This window comes from Humulus lupulus, chromosome 4, assembly GCF_963169125.1.
Source record: "Humulus lupulus chromosome 4, drHumLupu1.1, whole genome shotgun sequence".
NCBI lineage: Eukaryota > Viridiplantae > Streptophyta > Magnoliopsida > Rosales > Cannabaceae > Humulus > Humulus lupulus.
The window spans coordinates 135182002-135197212 of record NC_084796.1 but is presented as its reverse complement, the minus strand read 5'-3'; the positions used below and the strand labels follow the sequence as shown (position 1 = coordinate 135197212).

The following is a 15211-nucleotide window of genomic DNA, read 5'->3' as shown; positions in this document are numbered from 1 at the left end:
AAATGGTCCAGTCCACAATGCAATTTGGCGGATTCCCCACAAAAGATCCTAATATGCACTTAGCTAATTTTATGGAGCTATGTACTACATTCAAATACAATGGGGTAAGTGATGACGCCATTCGTCTAAGGTTATTCCCGTTCTCGCTACGAGATAGGGCCAAAAGCTGGTTGAACTCCATTCAATCCAATTCCATAAACTCATGGGAAGAACTAGCTCAGAAATTCCTAGCTAAGTTATTTCCTCTAGCCAAATCTGCAAGATTAAGGAGTGAGACAAACAATTTCCTTCAGAATGATGAAGAATCCTTGTATGATGCCTGGGAAAGGTTCAAGGAGTTGCTGAGAAAATGTCCTCATCATGGGATAGAAAAGTGGATGTTTGTCCACAATTTTTACAACAGATTGTGTGGTATTACTCGCACAATAATAGATGCTATAATAGGTGGAACTTTTATGAGTAAAAACACTACTGAAGCATGTGAGCTATTGGAGGAAATGGCCATGAATAATTGTCAATGGCCTGCTGAAGGGGTGCGAAACAGAAAGGTAGCGGGTGTACATGAATTAGATGCAATCACTGCTTTGACTGCTCAAGTTGTGACATTGACTAAGAAATTGCATCATAATCCAATATCATCCAATGCCATTTAGTTATAGACAGGGTGTGAAATTTGTGGTGGTCGTCACCAATTTGAGCAGTGTATGACAACAAAGTTCAATAAAACCATCCCTATGGAGCAAGTCAACATGATGAGTAATTTTAATAGGCAAGCCAACATCCTTTCTCCAATTCATTTAATCCAGGGTGGAGAAATCACCCTAATTTTTCATGGAGAAATAATCAGGGCCAACAACCTCAATTCCAACCTCAATCTCAGTACAACATGCCTCAACCTCCAGCACCACCACCTACGCCACCAATTCCTGAAGAGAAGCCAAATGAGTTACAAGCTGCAATGTTGACCTTGACCAACTCCGAAGCTCAGTTTATGAATGAAACTCAGTCATCCATCAGAAATCTCGAAATGCAAGTGGGTCGATTGGAAAATTTATTACAAAGAATACCTCAAGGAAATTTTCGAAGTAATACTGAGGTGAATCCTACAGAGCAGTGCAATGCGATCTCCTTGTGGGGCAATAAGGAGTTGGAAGAGTCAATTGTGAAGTATGCTAGTCTTCCACCAAAAATGGATTTTGAAAAAAGAACGTAAGGTAGAAGAAAAGGTTAATGAGAACCATGAGAAGAACAAGTCACCAGTGATTTTTGAGCACCATATAAAAATTCCATTTCCACAGAGGCACTGGAAAAAAAATCTTGACAAGCAGTTTGCTAAATTTTTAAAAGTTTTTCGAAAGCTTTAGAAAAATATTCCATTTGTCGAGGCGCTTGAGCAGATGCCAACTTACCTCAAATTCTTGAAGGAGATTTTATCAAAGAAAAGGAAGTTGGCGGAATACGAGACAGTTGCGCTTACTAAGGAGTGAAAATATTCCAATTATTCATAGGAGACCATTTTTAGCTACTTGAATGGCGCTAACTGATGTACAAAAGGGGGAGTTGAAGCTACACGTGCAACAAGAAGAGGTAACATTGAATGTTTTTACAACAACTGAAATTCCAACTTTTTGTAAAGTTGATGTGATAACAGGAGGTGGTAGTAAGGTGAAAGTTACCAAGAGAAAGGCCATTACTCAAGTTGTTAGTCAAACAATGTGTCATCGTTTGAAATGTTTCGTTAGTGGGAAAGCTCAACTGTTACATGAGCGGTGGAAAGTCCCACCAATTTGCAATATCAAGAAACGAGCGTCTTCTCATGACACTATGGCTCTCAAGAACTTTAGAGGTGGCTTGGATCCGAGTTGAATTTAATAAGAAGGTCAACGTTTGACTAAATGACGTTAACGATAACGCATTTGGGCCCAATGGTTACTTTGAATTTTGCTTTAGTTATTACTTTTATTTTTGAACAATTAGAATTTTTGGGAACGTTTTTTTCTTGTTTTTATTTTCTTTTCTTATTTTTTAGGTTCCATCTCTATTCTGTAATTTTTCTTCTATTTTTAAACCGTGAAAAAAATAAAAATAAAATAAACATAAACATAAAAAAATAAAAATATAAGAATTTTTCTCTAGGGGAAAGCGCCTAGGTCTTGCGTAGGAAGCGCTCCTGCGCTACTTTGGGCCCAGGCGATAAAAGAAGGGATTTGGGGCCAATTTGTTCACATCTTCTAGAACACCTTCATCCTCACTCCTCTCTCTCCCTTTTCCAGTATAATCCACCTCCACTGCCACCACCCTTTTGACACGCATTTGCTTCCCGTTAAGTTTTCTTCCCTCGGTTTAATTTTGAACATTGTGGACAATGTTCATATTAAGTTTAAGGGAGGAGATTTACTTTAGTTTTGTATATATTGCGTTGTTTGTCTTAGTGGTGTTTGTGTTTTAGTTGTATCTTGTATCATGTTAACTCTTTTCTTTACTGTGTTGTTCTATTTAAGATGTTTAGAGTGTCATGTTCTTTTAATCAAGTTGACAATGATACACTACAAGAAAAAACAGTATTCATAACACTTAAAAACTGCTATCCGGGACTATTGATAGCACTTCTGAAAATGCTAACATAGCCCCTGTTATTAAAAGACCAGTCTTTTCTATAACAGTTTTTGAATGTTATATTCGGTGTTATCTTAAACTATTCAATAACACATTTTTAGGTGCTATAATATTCAAATAATAACATTTAGATAGAGTTTTTGGTTATAAATTTGAAGTTTAATCTTGTACTTTTTTCATAACACTTTTCAACTGTTACATTTGATTATTTTGATAACATTTTTAGTTTGTTATATTATATAAATCATAACAATTTTTTACGCTTATAATATATTTTTAAATCATAACATATAGTAATAAAATTTTAAATTTTATTTTGATAAGTATACTTATATGGTTTTTTTTTTAATTAAAAGATTTTCATTATTGTATTTTGATAAAAAAAAATTCAAAATTAATCATAAAATGTAATTCTCAATAGATTGATAAACCATAAGTATTACATTAAACAATAACTAATTCAAACCATGAATGTGTCTACTTCATAAGATCTTAGTTCTAACTTAAGTTTGAAAGCATAACATAATAAAGTTTTATAATCTTGAACAATTTTTACTTCAAAAATGAAAAATAGAAACATTACAAGATACACAAAAGTAAACCAGCCATTTTTACTAGATGACCAGAGTGAGTTGGCAAGAACATAGGAAATAATAAGAGTTGCTGCTTCTTTATACTTCTCAGCCTTCTCAAGAAGATCTATTACAGAAAGTACATCTCCTTTCAGCTTTGCAATTTCTGCAGCCTCCATATAATTTCCTGATTGTTCTTCCAACAACATAAGTTCATCAAAGCAACCTAATGGCCTCAAAAAGTTACGAACTAAATCCATTGATTTCAATGATTTGAGACAATTCATCATGGATTTAGTATCTTTGAGCACATAGAAATTGAGAGCATATCCCTTCCAAAGCTCCTGTTCAATTTTTTCTATCTCTTCAGCCTTAGTGTTTATATCACCCTCTTTCTTAGCATGTTGTTTCCAGTGCTCTATGTACGTCAAACCCATGCTAAATAACTTCCCTTTGGTGCATATATTTAGACACTTGGAGAAAAAATTTCCTCTAGCATAGGCATCAGCTGCACGCTCATAGCAACCTACAAGAGTGAAGCATTCTCCAGCTCTTTGTAGCTCAGACTCGCCAGAACTTTTCAAATATACACTACCTGTGTCATGATAGTTATAAAAATTAGGTAAAATCATAGTAGAACTAAGTATTGAACTCTGTAAGCATTATGTGATTAGTTTGCTAGTCTGTCTTTTTATTTTATTTGTTAGTGTTTTGTTTTTTTTAAAACAAAAAATCAAATCTCTTCCTTGAACAAGGACTAAGGTCAGGATATATTCTGCTTCAAACAACCCCAGTCCAAGTCTATAAAGGATTGTGTAAACATGAGCTACATAAAAGAAGAAAATCTTCTGTGTTTTTCCAGGCAAACCAATCAATCTAACAAGGAAAAAAGATTTGTTCACATGAATTCCCTTAGATCACTAACTATGAGTTCAAAAGTTGTCTCTCTATGTGAAACTTGCAATCATTTAAGCACAATGAACAATGCTTCATGTAATTTAGGCCATGATGAACAGTGATAAATTGAATCAATAATTTATGGAATTCGATGCCTGTAAGTTAATTCTGAATACAGTACAAAAGGGAGATGCATCAAGTGCAAGACTTATTTTAAAACTGGAATAACATTTCATACTCAAAAAAAGACAAGTTTACAGAATCAAGCACTGCAGTAAAATTACTTAGAAAGTTATACCTGCGGTTTCATACTCCCCCAAATCACAAAAACATCTAGCAGCAGAATCAGCTTCGCCTATATCTACGAATATCTCAGCAGCTTTCCTAAGGAGAGAATTAACTAAACATATTATAAAAATAATAATAATAAATAAAAGTAAAATCCAACTTTAAGATCAAACTTGCCCAATAAGAATTTTCTCTAGTAATAATGGTGCCTATATCTCCAACTTAAACACAGAATTCTCTGATATGACATGAACATTAACAGAATCAGAAGAAAGGGCAATTAAGTATTAACAAGTAAAACATTTTATTAAAAAGAAAGCCAAAAAATAAATTCATATAAGATAGCATCTTCTTTTCAATAAATAATAAGCAAAACATGCTGGTACTGGAAAACAGATTCAGACTTTAGACACTCAGAAATTTGTATCTGAGAAATACCAAATTAAACAAGGATATCAGCATTTATGTCCAGTACAGAACTCAGTTAATTGGCATCATCTGGTTTGGGACAAACTGACTATAACAAGACATAGATTTCTGGTTTGGTAGATTTCTGGTTTGGTATGTCACCAATTTTTTTTAACGAATAAATTAATAATGTTAACATGGGTGTGCATACAAAAATTAACATAATCAGATGACAATATATCTTCTTATACAGATTTTCTAGCCACTTTACATTGAGAATGAATTTAAGGGAGTGTAAGCATAATGAAATACCATGAGCAACCTCAATATTCAAATCCCAAACCCCAAATCATATCTGACTTTCACATAGATTATTTTTAATAGTTACATTATGAAGGTAAACCATGAATTAAAGTTAAAATGACGTTCAGAAAACGTAATAATGAAAGAAAGAATAGTTCCGCCAGTAGAGAAGATAATTGAGTTTATCTCTCTCTCTCTCTCTCTATATATACACACACACACACACATATATATATAAATAAATAATCATGTTTAAAGTAGTGAAGTTATTTGAACATTAATAAAATGCAAATGCAAAGAATTACCAATTGTATATATCTGTCACATCTCCATATTCTACAGCATTCCATACAAAATGTAAACCAGCAAAAAATTAGTCAATGTTAACACAAAGTGAGATTATTTCACAATTTATTTATACAATGGCAAAATCAATGCACCTTCGATTTGTCGTTTAATAAAAGCAGCTCCAAGTTCAACGAACAAAGGATCAGAAGGAGCAAGAAGGTAAGTACAACACCATCGCTTATCGCCATTTACAGTGTTCCTAATGAGAACAAGAGATAAAATTCTTAGCATTGCTTTGCTTTGACACAAAACACATGAAAAAAGAAAAAGGTTCAAATAAGACCTAATCCATATACCAAAGTAAATAGTCTGCTTCTAAGATATTACCTTGAAGCTCCACCATGGCCTTCTTGATTGCAGGCTTAAACTTTCCTGAAAGACAGGAGATTTCCATAAATTTCAAATAAGAAACGAAACATCAAAAAGGGCAGTGAGCAGAAATTTTCAAATATTTGTCCAAAATTATCCTTGCAAACTTTTATTTACAGATGGCAGAGAACTTTGATGGATGATAATTACTGTCTGAATGCATAAATAAAGGTTACAGTAGTACCATGTCTTCTCTCCACATCCATTAGTGCAGTTAAAGCTGTCCCACTAACAGTCCATTCTTCAACTGGAGCAGCCAAATTCCCCACCTGTATAATGAGGCAGGAAACAATAAAGAGAAAACAGTCCAGTTATTGAACTACAAGAAATTTATTCTCAGGATAAGAAAATATAAAATAACTGGAAACAAGAACATACTAGAAAGAAACTATTAGAAAAAGGGTAAAAATGAAGGGGATAGGGGAAAATAAGACACAAATCTGAATCATATTTACCTGAAGTGAATTAGCATCTGTGGTAATCATATTTGTTATCTTTCCTGTAGAGAAACTCTTGCGACTCTCATGAGTCAATCGTAATGATTTTCTAAATATAGCAGCCACCTAAAAAGTTGACAAAATTAGACATTATAACAGAATTCACAGTATTAACATAAAAGAGGACTTTACCAAAGTTGATCTCAGCCGGAAACCAACGCGCATAACATTCTGGAAATATTGAGATTCGGTCAACACCTCAATTGACTGAAAAAAAAATCAAATCAACTAGTCAATAAACAAGTTAATCTTTGCGAATTTACTTTTTCTAATCTGAATAAAAAGATCATTTAATTCTTAAAATGAACACAATCAGCAACTCTATTTTCTTTGTATTCTTTACTTCTATGAATTAAAACATAAGGAAGTCAGAAATCTAAAGATATTAAAGGAACATCTATGTCGGTTTTCCAAAGAATAAGCAACAAAACTTTGCTATAGAGGGGGAGAAAAGCATTTAATATCTAAGAAAACATCAAATTGCAGTATAAGTTCTCATGTGTGCATGACTTAAGAAATCAGATATTAAATTTTGCAATTTCGCAATTACATAATTTAGGCTTTTGTCTTTCAAGTGTATACACAAACTTTTCAAGAAATTCATACAAAAGTTAATCATATACCAAAACTTGTCAAACCTTGTTGGCTGCCATAATAAACATATTAATGAATTGAAAATTTATAACTGTCCTAAATAACTTCTATCTCACACTACAACTTGATTCATTCCAATAATCTCCTTGTAGTCCATAAAAGTTATTTAAATATTAAGATTTCAACTTGCCATTAGTTCTGTACAAAAGTGTTACAATTTTAAGCAGAAAGCACATTACTTTATTTGAGTTCTTGAAAGATAGAAGCCATACCACTCCAGAAAAGATTAAGAAGGCATATATATAACCAACCCAAGCTGGATCGCCTCGTTGCATGGACTGCAGATCGGAACAAGATAAATAGAAAGTCCATGATTCAAATTCAAAAACTACACTCTACAATGCATAAAACAAATTTAATGGTAAAAGTGGATTGAAACAGGTTTCATTTCACATTGAGCTAATTTATTGTTGCTATGTCGAATATATAGCTTCTATAATGAACATACTAAATCTTTCTCGTTATTGCAGTAAAAATGTCAAAAATCATTAGCTTCAGATTCCAACCATAACCTTTTCTCACTGCAAACTTGGGCTAATAACAATGGTATTAGTGCTCAAATCATCTTTAAACCATATGAAGTATTAAGACTTTGGGAAGATTAATAAACATGGCCAAGTTAGTATATTCTCATCTTTCAAAATTAGAAGCTTCTGATTTTAACATTATTAACACAAAATAAAGATGCCATTTTTTTCTCCTTTTATTATTAACACAAAGTAATTTTGAACTTCGTGCCTATACAAACCAAAATACAGAGAAAATGGGTCAAAGAGGGTTGGTCAACATAGAAGAAATTGGAATATGGAATGTCACAGATCAAATGGGAAATATAACCCTGACAAATTTTCTTTGACAAAGTCCAACGCAACCAAAACTCTCCTGAAAGATAACCCAAAACAATATATTGAAAACAACCAGACTATTATTTCTTTATAACAGAAACAAGTACAAATTGTAACACAAAAAAAAAAACCATATAACAGTTAATCATCAAGACCAAAAACAGAGATAACCACAGCTAAGAAAATTGATTATGCACATCATAGCAGGCAGCAATGGAGGAAACTGGTATGGGTGCTCATCACTACTTGAATTAACTTCTTATGAGTGATCAAAGTTCAGTAACTTGTAATTTGAGTTGACAACTCAAGTAGTGTTTAACATCATATGTTAGTTTATAATTGCTTATTATTATTATGGGCACATGATATACATTGACCTAAACTGGTATGGGTAAACTTTGAATTATTGCTGCATGTGAAAAATATTAACAAAAATCATAAACTCTTTGTCAATGTCGAAGGAGAAATAAAGATTACCCTTTTTATTTTGCTATTCTTCAACGAGGGAAAAGAGTGAGAGAAAGTTCAAAAAGAAAAAAGCATATGCAAAATAATCTAATGAGCCGCAAGTCATCTCTTTTGCCAAACAAATTGAAACAAAGAATGAAAAAATCGCTTTCTAAATCAAAGAAAGACTCACCTCAACTACTGCGTGGAAGACATCAGCCCTGAAAAAAATCCCACCGACCCTCCAAGAATGGCGACCTGATTAGCTTGAACAAGTAAAAATCCCATAAAAATTGAAGCTTGGAAAAACCCCCAGAATCCTTAAACTGAATAAATAAATAATCCCAAATTCAAAGCTCAAATGCTAGGTCTTATCAACTACAATACACAAATTCTTAAAACTTGAGACTCACAGCAAGAAGAAGGGATTCTTTAGCGGTTAGCCTCTCCATTTCTTGGGCGTAAGCAGCTGGAGCCCCTCCCTGTACAGCCTGCTGGACCATTTCTCTGCAAGTCAATCTCCATCGGAGTCGGCGAAACATGGGGAGGGAAGTTGTGGTAGATGAGACGGAGGAAGACAACGAACAACAGGAACAAATTGTAGAGACAACAAGACCGACCCACGAGTCGAGCCACGCCGTAGACCCACCGCCACAAGCACCGTCACACCCACGAGCCAGCCACGCCGTAGACCCAAGAGTCAAGCCTCCCTGTCACACGACCCAAGCCGCAGGCCCCATCACCTTGTTACACACCTGCAACTAACAGAGAGAAAGAAAGAAAGATTGAACGAGTGAGAGAAAGAGAGAGAGTTACTGAGTTTGAGAAAGAAACAGAGGAGGCGTGTAGATAAATTAGGGATTCAACCTTACAGATTGCTTTTTTGTTTCATTTGGCGCCTGTGTATTTCATTTACCGCCATTTTCCGTGTCTTTTTCTATTACCATGCGACCATAACACTTATTAAAATATGCTATATTTTAATGTAATATATGGGCATAATTGTTGTAGTGATAAGCCGATGAAAATAATTGAATGAATTGTTTGTATAGTTGGACGAAAACAAAAGCCACTTAAATCCGTGTGCTTGATTGGAATACTTTCTTGATTTACTTAGGTCCTTATAAATATTTGAGAGCTTAATCATGATTTGTGAATAAATTCCTTGTAGTTTAAAATAATTTATGATCGTTGAATGTTGTTTGTGAAAAGCTGTACAAATATCATAGAACTTGCTTGCTTGCTATTTGAGGTGATATCCTAGATGATGCATGCTTAAGAAGATGATTTAGGCAATTTTCTTTGGAACGTTTGAGATTTTCAAGCCAAACTTTATTAATTAATCCCTATTTACCCATTTTGAGCTTAATTAGATTCCTTTTATTGTCTCACACCAGTGTTGAGCCTATTTGAACCCTTGAAAATTTTCCTTTCCATTGATTGTACCATGAGCATATGAAAAGAGATTGGGGGATGGTTTGTAATGGGAATTTATATGTGGAAATTTGTGTTAATAATAGAAGAAGAAAATTGGGAGAGAAAGAAAAAAATATTGAAAATACAAAGAAATAAGTTTGGGGCAGGGGATGATGATTAGGAAAAAAAATCAAATTTATGAATTTTTTCTCAAAATAAGAAAGAATGGGAAATTTGTGATTGGTTTTTGGGTTTGTGAGTTGATAAAGGTTGAGTTGTTTAGTGTGTATGCTTATATAATTGTAACGCCCTACTACCCAGGGACCGTTACGGTGTGCATTTTAAACAACGCTAAACTCGCTAACCGAGTCATTTGGCCATAATCGTGTAACTAAATGTGATTAACGGTTTAGGGTTAAATTTTTTGGTTAAGATGAAACGTTTCACCAAAACGTTTACTATATACATTGGGATCCCAAAAATATAATTTAAAGGTTAATTACAACAAAATATTTACAACCAGCTGACTAAGCGGGAAAATAGGGTAAAACCCTAGTTCCTCTTTAAACCCTCGGCCGTAGCGGTCGAGCAGCCCCATATGTACACATCGTCACCTAAGCTCTCTAACTCAAGGATGGTCCAGCTTTCTTTTGCCTTAACCTGCACCACATAGCACACGTGAGCCGAAGCTCAGCAAGAAAACTCAATATGCTCAAGAACAGTAATAACATGTTACTAAATCATAATTGGCATCCCTAGAAATAATATCCCTATTCGTGTAAGCAAGCAAGTCCAAGTAAATGATTGTGCTAATTCGATGAGTTACTATGGAGTCACAAACTTGGGTTTTTGCACCCTGATGAAATGAGTGGATAACAATTTATGATTTTGATAATCATACTACGACTTGTAGCCCAAATCAGATTAGTGATTAACACTATGAGATTCTAGTAATTATGCTGGGGCTTGTAGCCCAAATCAGATGAGTGAATAACACTTTATGATTTTGATAATCATAGTGGGGCTTGTAGACCAATTCAGATAAGTGATTAACACTATAAGATTTTGGTAATCATGGTGGGACTTGTAGCCCTAATCAGATGAGTGAGTCACGAACTTGGGCCCAGCACCCATAGCCATGTGACGTTGCGGTCACCTGAGCCTTTTGGCCCTGGCTCTAAGTAACTAGCCTTTAGACTAGACAAGCGCTTTTAATTTTCATCGAACTTGAGGTCGGTCAAGCATTAATGTTCATGATGATTCATTCAATGCTTATGTCGATTAGATATAATCTTTTTGGCTTGCGTTAAACACGCTAATACTGTTCTTGACCCATAGGTCAATCCCAAATGACCAGTGCTCAGTACTACTGCCGAACTTGACTAATGAGTCACAGCTTTACAATCAATAGTAACACCATTGCCGATTTTGACTGTGGAGTTAGTTCCACTCACAAGTAAGCAATGCAACAAGGCATATATCATAAGCCAAATAACCAAATGGAGGACATTCAGCATGCTTACTTAACAGTCACAAGCATAATTATGATCATGCACATTTATAGAGACTCAAGCATTGATCAATCTCATATTCAATATTCATGTCATGCTCTAATCACATGTATCTTATGCATCACATGCATCGTATACTGGGTGCAGTTTTCTTACCTTTGGTCCAAGCACAGGTTACCAATAAACAAGCCACAAGCACGATCCTGATTCCAAGCCCCTAGCGATATCCTAGTCATAACCATAAACGGTGTTTCAATGAGTTCAAGTTCTAAAACCTAATCCCGGGACCAATCCCGCGCTCTCGGGACCTCCAATTCCACCAAACAAGGTGGTGGAATCATCCCCCGAGCCCTTGGGTCAAAACCCCAAAAAGTACCAAAAAACCTCATTCCGAAGGCTGTGTACTGCTACAACGCTACGTTTAGGTGCTACAGCACTACAAACAGACCCAACTCCCCCAAACAGGGCACCTAGTGTTGTAGCGCTACTACCCTAGTGCTACAATGCCCAACCCAGAAATTTGGGTTCTCACCTTCATGTTCTTTGAGCTTCAAAGCTCCAAATCCGACCCCAACCTATCCAAATCTCAAAATTAAATTTCCCAAACATCCTAATCTCCCAAAACCAATATAGCCCAAGCTTCAATTCATCCAAAAACTCATCAAAACACCAAATCCAATCCAAGCTTAAAAACATTAAAAATTAAGAACTTAAAACTTGGAGTACCTCCGATTATGTTGATTCCCAGCTAAATCCTCCAGCTAATAAGCTTCTATACTTCCCTAGAATCACTATGCCTCGAACCTCGCTTGAATCCGAGTCCTAGAACTCAAGTTTCCTTCGAAAACATGATTGGGTGACGAAAAGGGAACAGGAGAAAGAGAGAACGTTCTTTTTATTTCTTAACAGGTTACTTCAAGCTTAAGTAGCCTTAAGCAATTGACAATGCTCAGGGTCCCAAAATTGCCCCCGGGGGTAAAATAGTCAAAATTCCCAGAATTTCCATCTGATCTCCCTAACTCCCAATTTATCACCAAATATTTATTCCCATTACCCAATATCCCGGTAATGTGCTAAATACCCCTTGACTCACTCCGAGTCAAGTATGAATCCCGTTGTGAGTTTCCCACTAGCTTACCTCCTAGGATCGTCTTGTGTTGAGTAACCCTAGCACAACCAAATAATAATGAAGCACCACACACATGCCACATATATGCCAAATATACCTGAAATGGCCAAAATATGAAAATCTCCCAATTAATCAAAAAATGGGTTCACATGCATATTTAATATACCTACACATGCATATAATCATTTAATTGCATAATAAATCAATTATGGCCCTCTCGGCCTTATAATTAAGGCCCTAATCCTTATTAGGAAATTTAGGTCATTACAACTATCCTCTCCTTACAGAAATTTCATCCTCAAAATTTTTCTAAACCGCGCGAAATATAAATTCTGCATATCTGATTCCAGTTCCCAGGTCCCTCCCTCGACCTCATTGTTTATGTATCATACCTTATCCCAAGGTATAGCTTTGCTTTTCAGAACCTTGTTCATTCTGTTAAAACTGAACTGGCTATTCCTTACAGGATAACTTAGCATCAATCCCCAGATTCTCATAACTCAACGCATGAGTCTCTTCTAACCCATCTCCTCAACATGGAAATATAAAATACATTGGATACAGCCGACAATTCCAAAGATAAGGTCAATCCAAAGACAAACTGACCAGTCCTACCCAGGATTGAAACAGTCTTACTAATCTAGGGCTCAGCTTGCCCTTATCTCCTCACCCCTTTCCATGGTGATACTTTAAGGAAGATACAGTCTTCCACTTGGAACTTAATGTTCCTGCATCTCCAATCAACATAACTTTTCCATTTACTCTAAGAAGTGAGCATCCAAGCTCTAACATTTTCAATAGCCTCAATGGTCCCCTGAACTACCTCAAGATCAAAATATAACATCTCACCCATCTCATAAGATGCCCTTTCAATAACTGGACAACTCTCTCTTTGATTTACCATCAGTCTAAGGATAATAAACTGAATGATACTCCATCTATATACTCATTGCCTTCTGCCACCTTCCCCAAAACTTTGAAGTAAAAGCTGAGTCATCATCTGATAAAATAGACCTCGAATTCCATGGAGGCGTACTACCTTTCTCACATAGAAGTCTATATACTGATCCACTTTATCACTCGTCCTTACTGATAGAAGTGGGCTCACTTTAAATACTAGTCCATAATGAACCAATCCAAACCCATGTTTAACCACTATCCTAGGCAGCCCCATCGCGAAACCTATCGCAATGTTTCCTTATTTCCATTATGGAATACTCAAAGGCTACAATAGCCTTACTGATACTTTGTAAGACCTTCTAACAGGTTAAGAACTTTGTCATGTATTCTATTATGTCTCATGATGCCTGGATGAAGAAAAATAAGTGGTAGTATAAGATTCATCCAGAATCTCCCATTTAACCTCAGTGTCCATCTGATCCCGAGTCCGATCCTTATACCACAATAAACTCATACCAGACACTGCATAGTACTTAGCTAATCCAACTAAGACTTTCCCTCACTTCTCCCATCTATTGGTCACTTAAGTGTCTTTCCTTTGATCCTTCCTGAAATAATAATCTCAAGTATAAAGCTGGCCACCTGGCCCACCAGTAACTCTACTCTAGTTCTTGTCATATCCCTCAACTAACATGACACATAGGCAATCCTTTTTCCCTATCACTGAGGTGTCATAAGAACCTACAAACTGATTCTAATATGTAACAAGACTCAGAACTCTTTCCCAAAACACAAATAATATCTTGCCCGTCCAAGGAAACTCTTGCCCTCTAAGGCATTCCTTGACCTTGGAAACTTTCCAACCGAGAATATACCACAATATCATCGATCAAGACAATCACAAATCCAATTTAGATAATTCTTGAATACTTTGTTCATCTGATTCATCAAAACAACTTGGCATTAACCAAATCCTCAAAACATAACTCAACACTCCTAGTGCTCTTATGTAATATAAAAGCAGTCTTCTGAATATCCTTCTCCCTGACCTTCAGCTGGTACTAACTAGATCAAAGATCCACCCTGGAGAATACCATCTTACTCAATAACTGAGTCCTTTAATTCTTACAACTTTGCTGAAGCCATTCAATATAGTGCCCTAGGCCTGATTCCGTCCCCGAAACCAATCCAATCACCATTCTATCTCTTTGTGTAAATGCAATCCTGACAAATCCCTTGGAAACATATCCTGAAAGTTACAGACTAATCCAGTCTGTCCTGGTCCCACTGGCACAACCTAAGTGGTATCCATCACACTAGCTAGGAGTTCTATGCACCCTCCTGCCATAGAACTCTAGCTCTAAATACAGATTTCATAAACATACAAGATCCATGCATAGTGCCAGCTACCACAAGGGTTTCCCACTCTCAAACCCAAGAGTTACTATCCTTTCCTTGCAATCTATCATTGCCCCACACTTGGCTAACCAATCCATATCCAGGATCATACTGAAGTCAGTCATAACTAACTTTATCAAAACAACTAATGAGTCTTTCTACCATAATCTACCTCATCTCTTAAAATCACCAGTAAAGTATCACATTCTCATCCAACATAACCATGTAATCTGCATAACAAGTCTATGCTTCTCTAGATGCAATAAGCAAAGAACAACATGGCACCAAAAACTAGTCAGCATAATACAAAAATCAGAACTAGAAAGCTAACCTGCCACCACTAAGGAACTAGTCTCAGTCTCAGTCTCAGAATCTGACTGTATCAGAACGAACACTCGAGCTAGAGTCGAGCTGTCCAAAACCTTTGGCTCATCCTTCCTTTGACTTAGGCAATCCTTCTTGAAATGCCCAACCATTCCACATAAGGAACATGCCTTTACTCGACATTCTCCCTGACGACGCCTCTTACACCTAGTGCATTATGAGTAAGTCCTCCAATTCTTATTCTTGTGTGAACTAATAAACAAAGGTATTAATGTTTGAGCTCCGTGCT

The 15211-nt window shown here is 35.8% G+C and overlaps 1 long non-coding RNA gene and 1 other non-coding gene across 2 annotated transcripts; both read right to left on the bottom strand.

Moving 5' to 3' along the window:
• Positions 1-260: 260 nt before the first annotated feature.
• LOC133833485 (small nucleolar RNA R71) lies at positions 261-367 on the bottom strand. The gene has a single exon (XR_009892862.1). It is a non-coding gene; the product is annotated as a small nucleolar RNA R71 (small nucleolar RNA).
• Positions 368-6251: 5884 nt separating this feature from the next.
• On the bottom strand, positions 6252-6495 carry LOC133829186 (uncharacterized). The gene is made up of 2 exons (XR_009891605.1): positions 6431-6495; positions 6252-6364 (listed from the first exon to the last, which is right to left on the bottom strand). It is a non-coding gene; the product is annotated as an uncharacterized LOC133829186 (long non-coding RNA).
• Positions 6496-15211: the final 8716 nt, after the last annotated feature.